This window comes from Phyllobates terribilis, unplaced genomic scaffold, assembly GCF_046119375.1.
Source record: "Phyllobates terribilis strain yellow unplaced genomic scaffold, ASM4611937v1 Scaffold_437__1_contigs__length_1545540, whole genome shotgun sequence".
Taxonomy (NCBI): domain Eukaryota; kingdom Metazoa; phylum Chordata; class Amphibia; order Anura; family Dendrobatidae; genus Phyllobates; species Phyllobates terribilis.
This window is the reverse complement of record NW_027363197.1, coordinates 1,496,039-1,511,188: the sequence shown is the minus strand read 5'-3', so window position 1 is coordinate 1,511,188 and position 15,150 is coordinate 1,496,039. Positions and strand designations below refer to the sequence as shown.

Here is a 15,150-nt window from a genome sequence, read left to right as displayed (position 1 = left end):
TTATCGCTTCTCGGCCTTTTGGCTAAGATCAAGTGTAGTATCTGTTCTTATCAGTTTAATATCTGATACGTCCCCTATCTGGGGACCATATATTAAATGGATTTTTAGAACAGGGAGATGGAAAAAGAGCTTGCTCTGTCCACTCCACGCATTGACCTGGTATTGCAGTATCTCCAGGACCGGTGCACCCCTTCTTTAATGCAGTTTCTAAAATCAGAAAGAATTGAATTCAATGTTTTTTGTTCATTTCGCTTGTTTGTCGGATTTTGGGATGGACTCTTTGGCTTTGCTTTTCTTCTCCTCATTGGATTTTTCATGTTCAAAGTTGCAGAAGCCAGATTACAAGCTCATTTTGGTTCAACTTCAGCAACTGTGCATTGCATTGCCATGTAATGTGATGCAATGCTATCTTTCTAGCTCTCCCTTTTTACTTCCTTTTGGATAAACAGACATATTAGGCAAGCATTTTGGAGCTTTTACCTAAATAACTACAGGTGGTGAGATAAGCTGCACAATATAATTGACCTTTCAGTATATTGTTGCACACACACCATCTATTTAGCAAATGCCCTTGTTATCAACAGCAGCCTTTTAAACTCACCTGAGCTAACAGGTATGTGCGCTGGTTACTCTGCTGCGCTTAAAATTTCTTTTTTGGTTTGCTACAATGCCTTTTCTGAAACGTTGTCTCCTTCTGCTGGAACACTGACTTCTTTAATTTAATGCCTGCAGACTATAAAAGAGAACCCAACCCAAAAAGTTTGGTTGATTAGTCTGTGGCATTCTGTTAAACTGTTGCTTATGGCGGTCTCTGTGAGCTTCTCAGCGACATTCAGCCAGCCAGGTATCCTGCCTGCAGTAGATGGAATGTGGCAATGGAACGCTGGCTGCGCGTGTCATAATAGGCTCTGAGCCTTTATATACCTGTGCACAGCAGCAGCCACCTTCAGTCTGCTGCTGGACAGCCAGCAGCAGCAGCAGCAGGAGAGGTATGTAATCAGGAGCCCTCCTGCTAAGGGTAGACAGCTGCTCGTTCCACCCCACCCCCCGCCTTAATTGGTTCTCCTCCCTTCCAACGGTGTTGAGGCGGGTGGGAACAGCAGGGGGTGAAGGTGCTGTGTTTAAAGAGGTGGAGTTATGCAGATCTAAAACGCGTGGATTGCAGCAGCAGCAAGCCGAAAAGTGCAGGCATGTAAGGGATCTAGAGGTTGACAACATGTCTTCTTAACGGGAGTCCAGGAGCTCATCTCCACAAATGGACTTTTCAGGATCCTTGGGTGGCTCCGTAGTTTGAAACCAATTCTGGTTATTGCTTCTCGGCCTTTTGGCTAAGATCAAGTGTAGTATCTGTTCTTATCAGTTTAATATCTGATACGTCCCCTATCTGGGGACCATATATTAAATGGATTTTTAGAACAGGGAGATGGAAAAAGAGCTTGCTCTGTCCACTCCACGCATTGACCTGGTATTGCAGTATCTCCAGGACCGGTGCACCCCTTCTTTAATGCAGTTTCTAAAATCAGAAAGAATTGAATTCAATGTTTTTTGTTCATTTTGCTTGTTTGTCGGATTTTGGGATGGACTCTTTGGCTTTGCTTTTCTTCTCCTCATTGGATTTTTCATGTTCAAAGTTGCAGAAGCCAGATTACAAGCTCATTTTGGTTCAACTTCAGCAACTGTGCATTGCATTGCCATGTAATGTGATGCAATGCTATCTTTCTAGCTCTCCCTTTTTACTTCCTTTTGGATAAACAGACATATTAGGCAAGCATTTTGGAGCTTTCACCTAAATAACTACAGGTGGTGAGATAAGCTGCACAATATAATTGACCTTTCAGTATATTGTTGCACACACACCATCTATTTAGCAAATGCCCTTGTTATCAACAGCAGCCTTTTAAACTCACCTGAGCTAACAGGTATGTGCGCTGGTTACTCTGCTGCGCTTAAAATTTCTTTTTTGGTTTGCTACAATGCCTTTTCTGAAACGTTGTCTCCTTCTGCTGGAACACTGACTTCTTTCATTTAATGCCTGCAGACTATAAAAGAGAACCCAACCCAAAAAGTTTGGTTGATTAGTCTGTGGCATTCTGTTAAACTGTTGCTTATGGCGGTCTCTGTGAGCTTCTCAGCGACATTCAGCCAGCCAGGTATCCTGCCTGCAGTAGATGGAATGTGGCAATGGAACGCTGGCTGCGCGTGTCATAATAGGCTCTGAGCCTTTATATACCTGTGCACAGCAGCAGCCACCTTCAGTCTGCTGCTGGACAGCCAGCAGCAGCAGCAGCAGGAGAGGTATGTAATCAGGAGCCCTCCTGCTAAGGGTAGACAGCTGCTCGTTCCACCCCACCCCCCGCCTTAATTGGTTCTCCTCCCTTCCAACGGTGTTGAGGCGGGTGGGAACAGCAGGGGGTGAAGGTGCTGTGTTTAAAGAGGTGGAGTTATGCAGATCTAAAACGCGTGGATTGCAGCAGCAGCAAGCCGAAAAGTGCAGGCATGTAAGGGATCTAGAGGTTGACAACATGTCTTCTTAACGGGAGTCCAGGAGCTCATCTCCACAAATGGACTTTTCAGGATCCTTGGGTGGCTCCGTAGTTTGAAACCAATTCTGGTTATCGCTTCTCGGCCTTTTGGCTAAGATCAAGTGTAGTATCTGTTCTTATCAGTTTAATATCTGATACGTCCCCTATCTGGGGACCATATATTAAATGGATTTTTAGAACAGGGAGATGGAAAAAGAGCTTGCTCTGTCCACTCCACGCATTGACCTGGTATTGCAGTATCTCCAGGACCGGTGCACCCCTTCTTTAATGCAGTTTCTAAAATCAGAAAGAATTGAATTCAATGTTTTTTGTTCATTTTGCTTGTTTGTCGGATTTTGGGATGGACTCTTTGGCTTTGCTTTTCTTCTCCTCATTGGATTTTTCATGTTCAAAGTTGCAGAAGCCAGATTACAAGCTCATTTTGGTTCAACTTCAGCAACTGTGCATTGCATTGCCATGTAATGTGATGCAATGCTATCTTTCTAGCTCTCCCTTTTTACTTCCTTTTGGATAAACAGACATATTAGGCAAGCATTTTGGAGCTTTCACCTAAATAACTACAGGTGGTGAGATAAGCTGCACAATATAATTGACCTTTCAGTATATTGTTGCACACACACCATCTATTTAGCAAATGCCCTTGTTATCAACAGCAGCCTTTTAAACTCACCTGAGCTAACAGGTATGTGCGCTGGTTACTCTGCTGCGCTTAAAATTTCTTTTTTGGTTTGCTACAATGCCTTTTCTGAAACGTTGTCTCCTTCTGCTGGAACACTGACTTCTTTCATTTAATGCCTGCAGACTATAAAAGAGAACCCAACCCAAAAAGTTTGGTTGATTAGTCTGTGGCATTCTGTTAAACTGTTGCTTATGGCGGTCTCTGTGAGCTTCTCAGCGACATTCAGCCAGCCAGGTATCCTGCCTGCAGTAGATGGAATGTGGCAATGGAACGCTGGCTGCGCGTGTCATAATAGGCTCTGAGCCTTTATATACCTGTGCACAGCAGCAGCCACCTTCAGTCTGCTGCTGGACAGCCAGCAGCAGCAGCAGCAGGAGAGGTATGTAATCAGGAGCCCTCCTGCTAAGGGTAGACAGCTGCTCGTTCCACCCCACCCCCCGCCTTAATTGGTTCTCCTCCCTTCCAACGGTGTTGAGGCGGGTGGGAACAGCAGGGGGTGAAGGTGCTGTGTTTAAAGAGGTGGAGTTATGCAGATCTAAAACGCGTGGATTGCAGCAGCAGCAAGCCGAAAAGTGCAGGCATGTAAGGGATCTAGAGGTTGACAACATGTCTTCTTAACGGGAGTCCAGGAGCTCATCTCCACAAATGGACTTTTCAGGATCCTTGGGTGGCTCCGTAGTTTGAAACCAATTCTGGTTATCGCTTCTCGGCCTTTTGGCTAAGATCAAGTGTAGTATCTGTTCTTATCAGTTTAATATCTGATACGTCCCCTATCTGGGGACCATATATTAAATGGATTTTTAGAACAGGGAGATGGAAAAAGAGCTTGCTCTGTCCACTCCACGCATTGACCTGGTATTGCAGTATCTCCAGGACCGGTGCACCCCTTCTTTAATGCAGTTTCTAAAATCAGAAAGAATTGAATTCAATGTTTTTTGTTCATTTTGCTTGTTTGTCGGATTTTGGGATGGACTCTTTGGCTTTGCTTTTCTTCTCCTCATTGGATTTTTCATGTTCAAAGTTGCAGAAGCCAGATTACAAGCTCATTTTGGTTCAACTTCAGCAACTGTGCATTGCATTGCCATGTAATGTGATGCAATGCTATCTTTCTAGCTCTCCCTTTTTACTTCCTTTTGGATAAACAGACATATTAGGCAAGCATTTTGGAGCTTTCACCTAAATAACTACAGGTGGTGAGATAAGCTGCACAATATAATTGACCTTTCAGTATATTGTTGCACACACACCATCTATTTAGCAAATGCCCTTGTTATCAACAGCAGCCTTTTAAACTCACCTGAGCTAACAGGTATGTGCGCTGGTTACTCTGCTGCGCTTAAAATTTCTTTTTTGGTTTGCTACAATGCCTTTTCTGAAACGTTGTCTCCTTCTGCTGGAACACTGACTTCTTTCATTTAATGCCTGCAGACTATAAAAGAGAACCCAACCCAAAAAGTTTGGTTGATTAGTCTGTGGCATTCTGTTAAACTGTTGCTTATGGCGGTCTCTGTGAGCTTCTCAGCGACATTCAGCCAGCCAGGTATCCTGCCTGCAGTAGATGGAATGTGGCAATGGAACGCTGGCTGCGCGTGTCATAATAGGCTCTGAGCCTTTATATACCTGTGCACAGCAGCAGCCACCTTCAGTCTGCTGCTGGACAGCCAGCAGCAGCAGCAGCAGGAGAGGTATGTAATCAGGAGCCCTCCTGCTAAGGGTAGACAGCTGCTCGTTCCACCCCACCCCCCGCCTTAATTGGTTCTCCTCCCTTCCAACGGTGTTGAGGCGGGTGGGAACAGCAGGGGGTGAAGGTGCTGTGTTTAAAGAGGTGGAGTTATGCAGATCTAAAACGCGTGGATTGCAGCAGCAGCAAGCCGAAAAGTGCAGGCATGTAAGGGATCTAGAGGTTGACAACATGTCTTCTTAACGGGAGTCCAGGAGCTCATCTCCACAAATGGACTTTTCAGGATCCTTGGGTGGCTCCGTAGTTTGAAACCAATTCTGGTTATCGCTTCTCGGCCTTTTGGCTAAGATCAAGTGTAGTATCTGTTCTTATCAGTTTAATATCTGATACGTCCCCTATCTGGGGACCATATATTAAATGGATTTTTAGAACAGGGAGATGGAAAAAGAGCTTGCTCTGTCCACTCCACGCATTGACCTGGTATTGCAGTATCTCCAGGACCGGTGCACCCCTTCTTTAATGCAGTTTCTAAAATCAGAAAGAATTGAATTCAATGTTTTTTGTTCATTTTGCTTGTTTGTCGGATTTTGGGATGGACTCTTTGGCTTTGCTTTTCTTCTCCTCATTGGATTTTTCATGTTCAAAGTTGCAGAAGCCAGATTACAAGCTCATTTTGGTTCAACTTCAGCAACTGTGCATTGCATTGCCATGTAATGTGATGCAATGCTATCTTTCTAGCTCTCCCTTTTTACTTCCTTTTGGATAAACAGACATAGTAGGCAAGCATTTTGGAGCTTTCACCTAAATAACTACAGGTGGTGAGATAAGCTGCACAATATAATTGACCTTTCAGTATATTGTTGCACACACACCATCTATTTAGCAAATGCCCTTGTTATCAACAGCAGCCTTTTAAACTCACCTGAGCTAACAGGTATGTGCGCTGGTTACTCTGCTGCGCTTAAAATTTCTTTTTTGGTTTGCTACAATGCCTTTTCTGAAACGTTGTCTCCTTCTGCTGGAACACTGACTTCTTTCATTTAATGCCTGCAGACTATAAAAGAGAACCCAACCCAAAAAGTTTGGTTGATTAGTCTGTGGCATTCTGTTAAACTGTTGCTTATGGCAGTCTCTGTGAGCTTCTCAGCGACATTCAGCCAGCCAGGTATCCTGCCTGCAGTAGATGGAATGTGGCAATGGAACGCTGGCTGCGCGTGTCATAATAGGCTCTGAGCCTTTATATACCTGTGCACAGCAGCAGCCACCTTCAGTCTGCTGCTGGACAGCCAGCAGCAGCAGCAGGAGAGGTATGTAATCAGGAGCCCTCCTGCTAAGGGTAGACAGCTGCTCGTTCCACCCCACCCCCCGCCTTAATTGGTTCTCCTCCCTTCCAACGGTGTTGAGGCGGGTGGGAACAGCAGGGGGTGAAGGTGCTGTGTTTAAAGAGGTGGAGTTATGCAGATCTAAAACGCGTGGATTGCAGCAGCAGCAAGCCGAAAAGTGCAGGCATGTAAGGGATCTAGAGGTTGACAACATGTCTTCTTAACGGGAGTCCAGGAGCTCATCTCCACAAATGGACTTTTCAGGATCCTTGGGTGGCTCCGTAGTTTGAAACCAATTCTGGTTATCGCTTCTCGGCCTTTTGGCTAAGATCAAGTGTAGTATCTGTTCTTATCAGTTTAATATCTGATACGTCCCCTATCTGGGGACCATATATTAAATGGATTTTTAGAACAGGGAGATGGAAAAAGAGCTTGCTCTGTCCACTCCACGCATTGACCTGGTATTGCAGTATCTCCAGGACCGGTGCACCCCTTCTTTAATGCAGTTTCTAAAATCAGAAAGAATTGAATTCAATGTTTTTTGTTCATTTTGCTTGTTTGTCGGATTTTGGGATGGACTCTTTGGCTTTGCTTTTCTTCTCCTCATTGGATTTTTCATGTTCAAAGTTGCAGAAGCCAGATTACAAGCTCATTTTGGTTCAACTTCAGCAACTGTGCATTGCATTGCCATGTAATGTGATGCAATGCTATCTTTCTAGCTCTCCCTTTTTACTTCCTTTTGGATAAACAGACATATTAGGCAAGCATTTTGGAGCTTTTACCTAAATAACTACAGGTGGTGAGATAAGCTGCACAATATAATTGACCTTTCAGTATATTGTTGCACACACACCATCTATTTAGCAAATGCCCTTGTTATCAACAGCAGCCTTTTAAACTCACCTGAGCTAACAGGTATGTGCGCTGGTTACTCTGCTGCGCTTAAAATTTCTTTTTTGGTTTGCTACAATGCCTTTTCTGAAACGTTGTCTCCTTCTGCTGGAACACTGACTTCTTTCATTTAATGCCTGCAGACTATAAAAGAGAACCCAACCCAAAAAGTTTGGTTGATTAGTCTGTGGCATTCTGTTAAACTGTTGCTTATGGCGGTCTCTGTGAGCTTCTCAGCGACATTCAGCCAGCCAGGTATCCTGCCTGCAGTAGATGGAATGTGGCAATGGAACGCTGGCTGCGCGTGTCATAATAGGCTCTGAGCCTTTATATACCTGTGCACAGCAGCAGCCACCTTCAGTCTGCTGCTGGACAGCCAGCAGCAGCAGCAGCAGGAGAGGTATGTAATCAGGAGCCCTCCTGCTAAGGGTAGACAGCTGCTCGTTCCACCCCACCCCCCGCCTTAATTGGTTCTCCTCCCTTCCAACGGTGTTGAGGCGGGTGGGAACAGCAGGGGGTGAAGGTGCTGTGTTTAAAGAGGTGGAGTTATGCAGATCTAAAACGCGTGGATTGCAGCAGCAGCAAGCCGAAAAGTGCAGGCATGTAAGGGATCTAGAGGTTGACAACATGTCTTCTTAACGGGAGTCCAGGAGCTCATCTCCACAAATGGACTTTTCAGGATCCTTGGGTGGCTCCGTAGTTTGAAACCAATTCTGGTTATCGCTTCTCGGCCTTTTGGCTAAGATACCACATCTTGCCAGAAGGATTCTAAGCCAATCGTGCCCTTGGCCTTGAGGCATCGGCGGTGTAAAAGCCGTCTTAAGCCTCATGCTGCTTTAGGGGGCAGATACGCAAAGAAACCAAGAAGGCGATCGACCCTATCTACCTTTTGAAGATGGCATCAGCAGTAGCGGCCGCAGTGCGCTATGCCAGAGCTGGTGACCTTCGCATCAAGAACTCTTTCAAGATCGAAGTGGACGATGCATCCAAGGAGAAGATGACCTTGAAGTTTTTCGTGAGGAGAGTGCTGCTGGAGATCCTAGGAGTAAAGAGGGAAGACATCCTGGCCCTTCAAGATCGCCCCGGTTCCTTCACTTTGACTCTGGAGTCGGAGTATGCGTGCCAGAACCTCTTCCGCCAGATTCACCTGCACCTTTCAGATGAGGATCTTAAAGGACTCACCTTTGTCATCCTTTACTCCGGTGGAGAGAAGCCGCTCGTGGTTCAGATGAGCAACCCTCATGTTCCCTTAGTTAATATTATTTGCTTTCTTCAAAACTATTTCCCAGAACTGCGGTATTCCCACAAGGTCATGAATGAGGAAAACCTCTGGACGGGAAAGCATAAATTTTTTGTTAAATTTTGTGAAGATCCAAATGGCATTGGTGGTCAGCGTCATCCTCCGTCAAGTTTCCTGATCGGTAGGGAGCGGGGGCGCCTCTTCTACCCGGACATGCCCCTCTTCTGCCGGAAATGCATGTGTTTCGGTCACACTTATGAGAACTGCAAGGAGGAGGTGGCAATCTGTAAGAAGTGCTACAAGCATGGACATGCCACAATGGACTGTACCAATGAGATGGTGTGCAACATCTGCCGGGTCCCAGGTCACTCCTTCCGGGAGTGTCCTTTGAAGAAAAAGGCGGAAACCTATGCTGAAACGCTGGCAAAGCAACCTGCCCGTGTGCCTCCATCTGCTCCCGGGGGGCAGAGGCAACCCTCTGCTGTTCCTGCTCCTGCGGGTGCGTCTACAGCGCGGGGGCAGTCTTCTAGCTCTCCAGTACCTGCTCCACAGACCAAGCCTGCTAGTACATCAGGTGGTACGTCTGCACCTGCTGCACAGAGGAAGCCAACCAACCCTCCTGCTCCTGCTGCTAAGGGGGGTCCCACCGGTGCTCCTGTATCTACTGTGCGAACACAACCCCCTGTAGGCGGGTCCACAAGCACTTCAGTGCCTGCTGCACAGGGAAAACCTGCCAGTTCTCCTATTCCTGCTGCGCATAAGCCCACGTCTATGCAGAAACCTCCAGCTGAGAAACCTGTCCGTCCTGAGAGGAGGGAAGCTTCATCTAAGGACTGGGCTGCTGATTCTGATCCGGGTGATATGGTGGTGGAGGGGAGTCCCTCTGCTGAAATCAGGACATTTAGCTCGGAGGAAGAAGCAATGGAGCTGGAAACTCGTAGGAAAAGGAAAACAGATGATAGGTCTGATGAGAATGTGGCCAGGGAGACTTCCAAGAAGTGTCCATTAAAACCAAGTCTTCTGCAATACAAGCCAATGGCTCCCGCTGCCCCTCCTGAGGAGCCAAGGCCTTCAGACCCTATAAACATTTCTTTTTCGGACTCAGAAGTGCAGAGCCCGTTAACATCGGTGGGCTTTATGTCTGATTCTGACAGTAGTGTGACCTGAACTAACCTATCATGACCTCATCAATTAAAGTAGCCTCGCTCAATGTGAGGAGTATAAGGGGCTCTACAAGAAGGGCTGCTTTGTTTTCCTACCTGTCAACAGTGGACTGTGATGTCTTTTGTTTGCAAGAATGTAACATTGACTTTGATATGAATTATGCAGATTTAAGAAAAGATTGGCCTCATGGGCCCTCTATCTGGTCCGGAGATAATGAAAATCGTTCCTCTGGCATTGGAATGCTGTTTAGGTCGCATGACTTTAAAATCAACTCTTTTGTGGACATTTCTTCTGGACGTGCTCTTTTCTTAAATATTAGTTTTAAAGGTGTGGACTTTAGACTTTTGAACATTTATGCTTCTCCGGTGAAGGAAGAGAGACATCAGTTGTTTGAAGATGTGCAATATTACCTACCTGGTTCATCGCCTCTGATGTTCTGTGGGGATTTCAATTGTGTCTTGCCTGGTGAAGGGAGAAGCGGGAGTTCCACCGTTCCTAAAAAAGACAAAACAGAGAAACAACTAAAGGATTTGTTAACTGATTTTTTTCTTAGAGACTCCTGGAAAGAGATCCGTAGTAATGATCCCGGTTATACTTGGGAGAACTCTTCTTCTAAATCTCGTATTGATTTTATTTTCATGTCCCAATATGTGAATGTCAAATCTGTTGTCTTAATCCCAAACATTTTTTCAGATCATAAGATGTTGCTATCAGAGTTAGAATTACCTGGGCTTGTCAAGGCAAGAGGAGTTTGGAGGCTAAATACAACATTGTTACAAGATCCTAAGGTAAGAACAGATTTTAAAGCGTTTTTTAATTATTTAAGAACAAAACAACAAAAATTTTTAACTCTGCTAGAATGGTGGGAATACAGCAAGATGAAGATAAAAAGTTTTTTTATCAAGGTCAGCATAGCCAATGCAAGAGAAAAGTCCGCTTGGCATAAAAGGCTTATTACTAAATTGCAGACCTGTTATCAACTAAGAGATGTGGGACTTGAAATGGACGATTTAATTGAAGCAACAAAAAAAGAAATTAAAAAGAGTATAGAGTCGAAGGGTAAGGAAATAATTTATAACTCAAAAATTGAAGTGATGGAGAAAAATGAAAAGTGCTCAAGATTTTTTTTTAAAAAAGTAGTTGCTGCTAAGGAAATGATAACAGAATTAGAGGGTGAAACTACAACTGAAGGTATGCTCAACCAAGCTCACCAGTTTTATCAGCAGCTTTTTAATGAGAAAACTATAGACCAGTCTTTTACTGAAGATGCCCTTAATTCATTAAAAAATAGTCTGAGCCGCGAAGACCAAGAATTGTTATGCACTGAAGTCACCTTGTCGGAAGTAGATGCTGCTATCAAAAGTTTTTCCTATGGGAAAACCCCTGGTTCTGACGGTTTGCCTGTTGAATTTTATCGTGAATTTTGGAATTTTTTAAAACCCGACTTGTTTTTAGTAATCAAAGAAGCTTTTAAGTGTGATATCCTGCCTATATCTTGGAGAAGTGGTCTGGTCTCCCTGATTTTTAAAAAAGGAGCCAAATCCCATCTGGCAAACTGGAGACCAATCACACTGTTGAATGTTGATTACAAGTTGATGTCCAAAATTTTAGTGAACCGTTTTAAAAAAGTTTTATCCAAAGTTATTTATGAAGACCAGGTATGTGGGGTGCCAGGAAGAGGAGTTGCGGAGCATCTCAATACCATCCGCGATGTCATATGGTACCAGCAATCCAGGAAGCAAGACTTAGCAATTTTATCGTTGGATTTTCAAAAGGCTTTTGATCGTGTCTCTCATTGTTTTTTATGGTTGGTTTTAAAAAAAATGGGCTTCCCTGAAATTTTTATCAAGCAAGTGGCACTTTTATATAAGAACTCTTTTAGTAAAATTTTAATCAATGGATTTTTGTCTAATGAAGTGTTTTTGCATTCAGGTGTGAAGCAAGGCTGCCCTTTGTCCCCAGTGCTATTTATATGTGCAATAGAGCCTCTTTTATCTATGCTACGAGAGGATAAAGTGATTAAAGGTGTCCCTATCCCTGGAGGACATGGAAGAGATGTGAAGGTAATGGGCTACATGGATGATATTACTATTTTTTGTTCATCACCTGCCGCTCTCAGGAGAGCTATAAGAACGACCAATTTTTTTTGTGAAGCCTCAGGTTTTAAGTTAAACATTGAGAAATGTGATTGTTTTGTCCGTGGCAATTGGGCGGATGTGTCCATCCCTGATCTCCCGATGCAGTCAGAGAAGATTAAAATTCTGGGCGTGATTTTTGATCGACAGAATGATGGAATGAAGAGCTGGGATGGAGTAAGGGACAAAATACAAAAGAAGATTGACTTTTGGAAATTAAGAAAATTAACAATCGAAGGTAAAGTTTTAATTATTAAGGCCCTTCTGCTTCCTGTCATGTTATATCTCAGTTATGTTTATCCCCCAAGTGACCTTACAGCGAGAAGATTACAGAGAATGCTGTTTGAATTTGTGTGGAACTCTAAGTTCGAAAAGGTGAAGAGAGAAACAATGTACAAGATGCACCACCTTGGTGGTAAGGATGTTCCCAACGTCAAACTGTTTTTATACTCCAAGTTTTTTAGCCTCTGTTTTAAATATATGTTTGCTTCAAGCCCTTGGGCACATTTTTTAAGATATGCAGCTGGCCACATTTTTAGGAGGCGAAAGTGGATATCCATTTCTTTAACAAGCCCAGTGTTGTTATCACCTCCACAACAATATGCCATCCTGGAGAAAGTTATCAGATTATATGGCCTAGATTCTTTTGAGATGGAGACATTGAAGAATGCAAGGAAGCTGCTGCAGCAATTAAAAAAGAAAGAAACTTTGACGCCCATAAGCCATTATTCATATAGCAGAGTCACTAAAATATGGAATTTAACAAATGCACCTTACCTGATGAATCAACATAAAGACTTAGCTTGGATGATTGTGCAGGAATGTTTACCGACTCGTGATTTCCAGTATAAAAGAAGACTTAGCACTATACAAACCTGCCCGAGGCATCAGTGCAATAATGATGAGACTACTATGCACCTTATTTGGAATTGTGATTTTGCACAGCAAGTGTGGAAAGACTGTGGTGAGCTTTTAAAATTTTTATCTGGTCTTAATTTTTTAAGCCATGAAGTGGTTTTATATGGGATTTTACCAAACATGACGAAAGAAAAAGAGAGAGTTTTATGGTGCACTTTGAGTTGTGTTAAAAGTGCTCTATGGAAGACCAGAAACATATTGTTGTTTAAAAGAGACTATATAGAAGTCAAGGATTGTATAAGACTGGCATTAAGTGAAATTTATATGTACTACCTAATGGATATGAAGAAGCTTGGAAAGAAAAGAGCCCTGAGTATATGGAACTATCACCTATGGAAGATGTTATTTTAAAGCTCTGAAGAAAAGATAAAGACTACGATATTTTAAATATAAACGCAAAATCTGTTCTTATCAGTTTAATATCTGATACGTCCCCTATCTGGGGACCATATATTAAATGGATTTTTAGAACAGGGAGATGGAAAAAGAGCTTGCTCTGTCCACTCCACGCATTGACCTGGTATTGCAGTATCTCCAGGACCGGTGCACCCCTTCTTTAATGCAGTTTCTAAAATCAGAAAGAATTGAATTCAATGTTTTTTGTTCATTTTGCTTGTTTGTCGGATTTTGGGATGGACTCTTTGGCTTTGCTTTTCTTCTCCTCATTGGATTTTTCATGTTCAAAGTTGCAGAAGCCAGATTACAAGCTCATTTTGGTTCAACTTCAGCAACTGTGCATTGCATTGCCATGTAATGTGATGCAATGCTATCTTTCTAGCTCTCCCTTTTTACTTCCTTTTGGATAAACAGACATATTAGGCAAGCATTTTGGAGCTTTTACCTAAATAACTACAGGTGGTGAGTTAAGCTGCACAATATAATTGACCTTTCAGTATATTGTTGCACACACACCATCTATTTAGCAAATGCCCTTGTTATCAACAGCAGCCTTTTAAACTCACCTGAGCTAACAGGTATGTGCGCTGGTTACTCTGCTGCGCTTAAAATTTCTTTTTTGGTTTGCTACAATGCCTTTTCTGAAACGTTGTCTCCTTCTGCTGGAACACTGACTTCTTTCATTTAATGCCTGCAGACTATAAAAGAGAACCCAACCCAAAAAGTTTGGTTGATTAGTCTGTGGCATTCTGTTAAACTGTTGCTTATGGCGGTCTCTGTGAGCTTCTCAGCGACATTCAGCCAGCCAGGTATCCTGCCTGCAGTAGATGGAATGTGGCAATGGAACGCTGGCTGCGCGTGTCATAATAGGCTCTGAGCCTTTATATACCTGTGCACAGCAGCAGCCACCTTCAGTCTGCTGCTGGACAGCCAGCAGCAGCAGCAGCAGGAGAGGTATGTAATCAGGAGCCCTCCTGCTAAGGGTAGACAGCTGCTCGTTCCACCCCACCCCCCGCCTTAATTGGTTCTCCTCCCTTCCAACGGTGTTGAGGCGGGTGGGAACAGCAGGGGTTGAAGGTGCTGTGTTTAAAGAGGTGGAGTTATGCAGATCTAAAACGCGTGGATTGCAGCAGCAGCAAGCCGAAAAGTGCAGGCATGTAAGGGATCTAGAGGTTGACAACATGTCTTCTTAACGGGAGTCCAGGAGCTCATCTCCACAAATGGACTTTTCAGGATCCTTGGGTGGCTCCGTAGTTTGAAACCAATTCTGGTTATCGCTTCTCGGCCTTTTGGCTAAGATCAAGTGTAGTATCTGTTCTTATCAGTTTAATATCTGATACGTCCCCTATCTGGGGACCATATATTAAATGGATTTTTAGAACAGGGAGATGGAAAAAGAGCTTGCTCTGTCCACTCCACGCATTGACCTGGTATTGCAGTATCTCCAGGACCGGTGCACCCCTTCTTTAATGCAGTTTCTAAAATCAGAAAGAATTGAATTCAATGTTTTTTGTTCATTTTGCTTGTTTGTCGGATTTTGGGATGGACTCTTTGGCTTTGCTTTTCTTCTCCTCATTGGATTTTTCATGTTCAAAGTTGCAGAAGCCAGATTACAAGCTCATTTTGGTTCAACTTCAGCAACTGTGTATTGCATTGCCATGTAATGTGATGCAATGCTATCTTTCTAGCTCTCCCTTTTTACTTCCTTTTGGATAAACAGACATATTAGGCAAGCATTTTGGAGCTTTCACCTAAATAACTACAGGTGGTGAGATAAGCTGCACAATATAATTGACCTTTCAGTATATTGTTGCACACACACCATCTATTTAGCAAATGCCCTTGTTATCAACAGCAGCCTTTTAAACTCACCTGAGCTAACAGGTATGTGCGCTGGTTACTCTGCTGCGCTTAAAATTTCTTTTTTGGTTTGCTACAATGCCTTTTCTGAAACGTTGTCTCCTTCTGCTGGAACACTGACTTCTTTCATTTAATGACTGCAGACTATAAAAGAGAACCCAACCCAAAAAGTTTGGTTGATTAGTCTGTGGCATTCTGTTAAACTGTTGCTTATGGCGGTCTCTGTGAGCATCTCAGCGACATTCAGCCAGCCAGGTATCCTGCCTGCAGTAGATGGAATGTGGCAATGGAACGCTGGCTGCGCGTGTCATAATAGGCTCT

General features: G+C 43.6%; 7 non-coding genes and 1 pseudogene across 7 annotated transcripts; all 8 read left to right on the top strand.

Annotated features, from left to right (window-relative positions):
- Positions 1 to 2: 2 nt before the first annotated feature.
- Positions 3 to 193, top strand: LOC141228144 (U2 spliceosomal RNA). Its single transcript, XR_012295067.1, has one exon. It is a non-coding gene; the product is annotated as a U2 spliceosomal RNA (small nuclear RNA).
- Positions 194 to 1,308: 1,115 nt separating this feature from the next.
- On the top strand, positions 1,309 to 1,499 carry LOC141228192 (U2 spliceosomal RNA). The gene has a single exon (XR_012295112.1). It is a non-coding gene; the product is annotated as a U2 spliceosomal RNA (small nuclear RNA).
- Positions 1,500 to 2,614: 1,115 nt separating this feature from the next.
- LOC141228143 (U2 spliceosomal RNA) lies at positions 2,615 to 2,805 on the top strand. Its single transcript, XR_012295066.1, has one exon. It is a non-coding gene; the product is annotated as a U2 spliceosomal RNA (small nuclear RNA).
- A 1,115-nt stretch (positions 2,806 to 3,920) lies between these two features.
- Positions 3,921 to 4,111, top strand: LOC141228142 (U2 spliceosomal RNA). Its single transcript, XR_012295065.1, has one exon. It is a non-coding gene; the product is annotated as a U2 spliceosomal RNA (small nuclear RNA).
- Positions 4,112 to 5,226: 1,115 nt separating this feature from the next.
- Positions 5,227 to 5,417, top strand: LOC141228141 (U2 spliceosomal RNA). Its single transcript, XR_012295064.1, has one exon. It is a non-coding gene; the product is annotated as a U2 spliceosomal RNA (small nuclear RNA).
- Positions 5,418 to 6,529: 1,112 nt separating this feature from the next.
- Positions 6,530 to 6,720, top strand: LOC141228140 (U2 spliceosomal RNA). The gene has a single exon (XR_012295063.1). It is a non-coding gene; the product is annotated as a U2 spliceosomal RNA (small nuclear RNA).
- Positions 6,721 to 12,951: 6,231 nt separating this feature from the next.
- LOC141228379 (U2 spliceosomal RNA) lies at positions 12,952 to 13,127 on the top strand (annotated as a pseudogene).
- Positions 13,128 to 14,242: 1,115 nt separating this feature from the next.
- On the top strand, positions 14,243 to 14,433 carry LOC141228139 (U2 spliceosomal RNA). The gene has a single exon (XR_012295062.1). It is a non-coding gene; the product is annotated as a U2 spliceosomal RNA (small nuclear RNA).
- Positions 14,434 to 15,150: the final 717 nt, after the last annotated feature.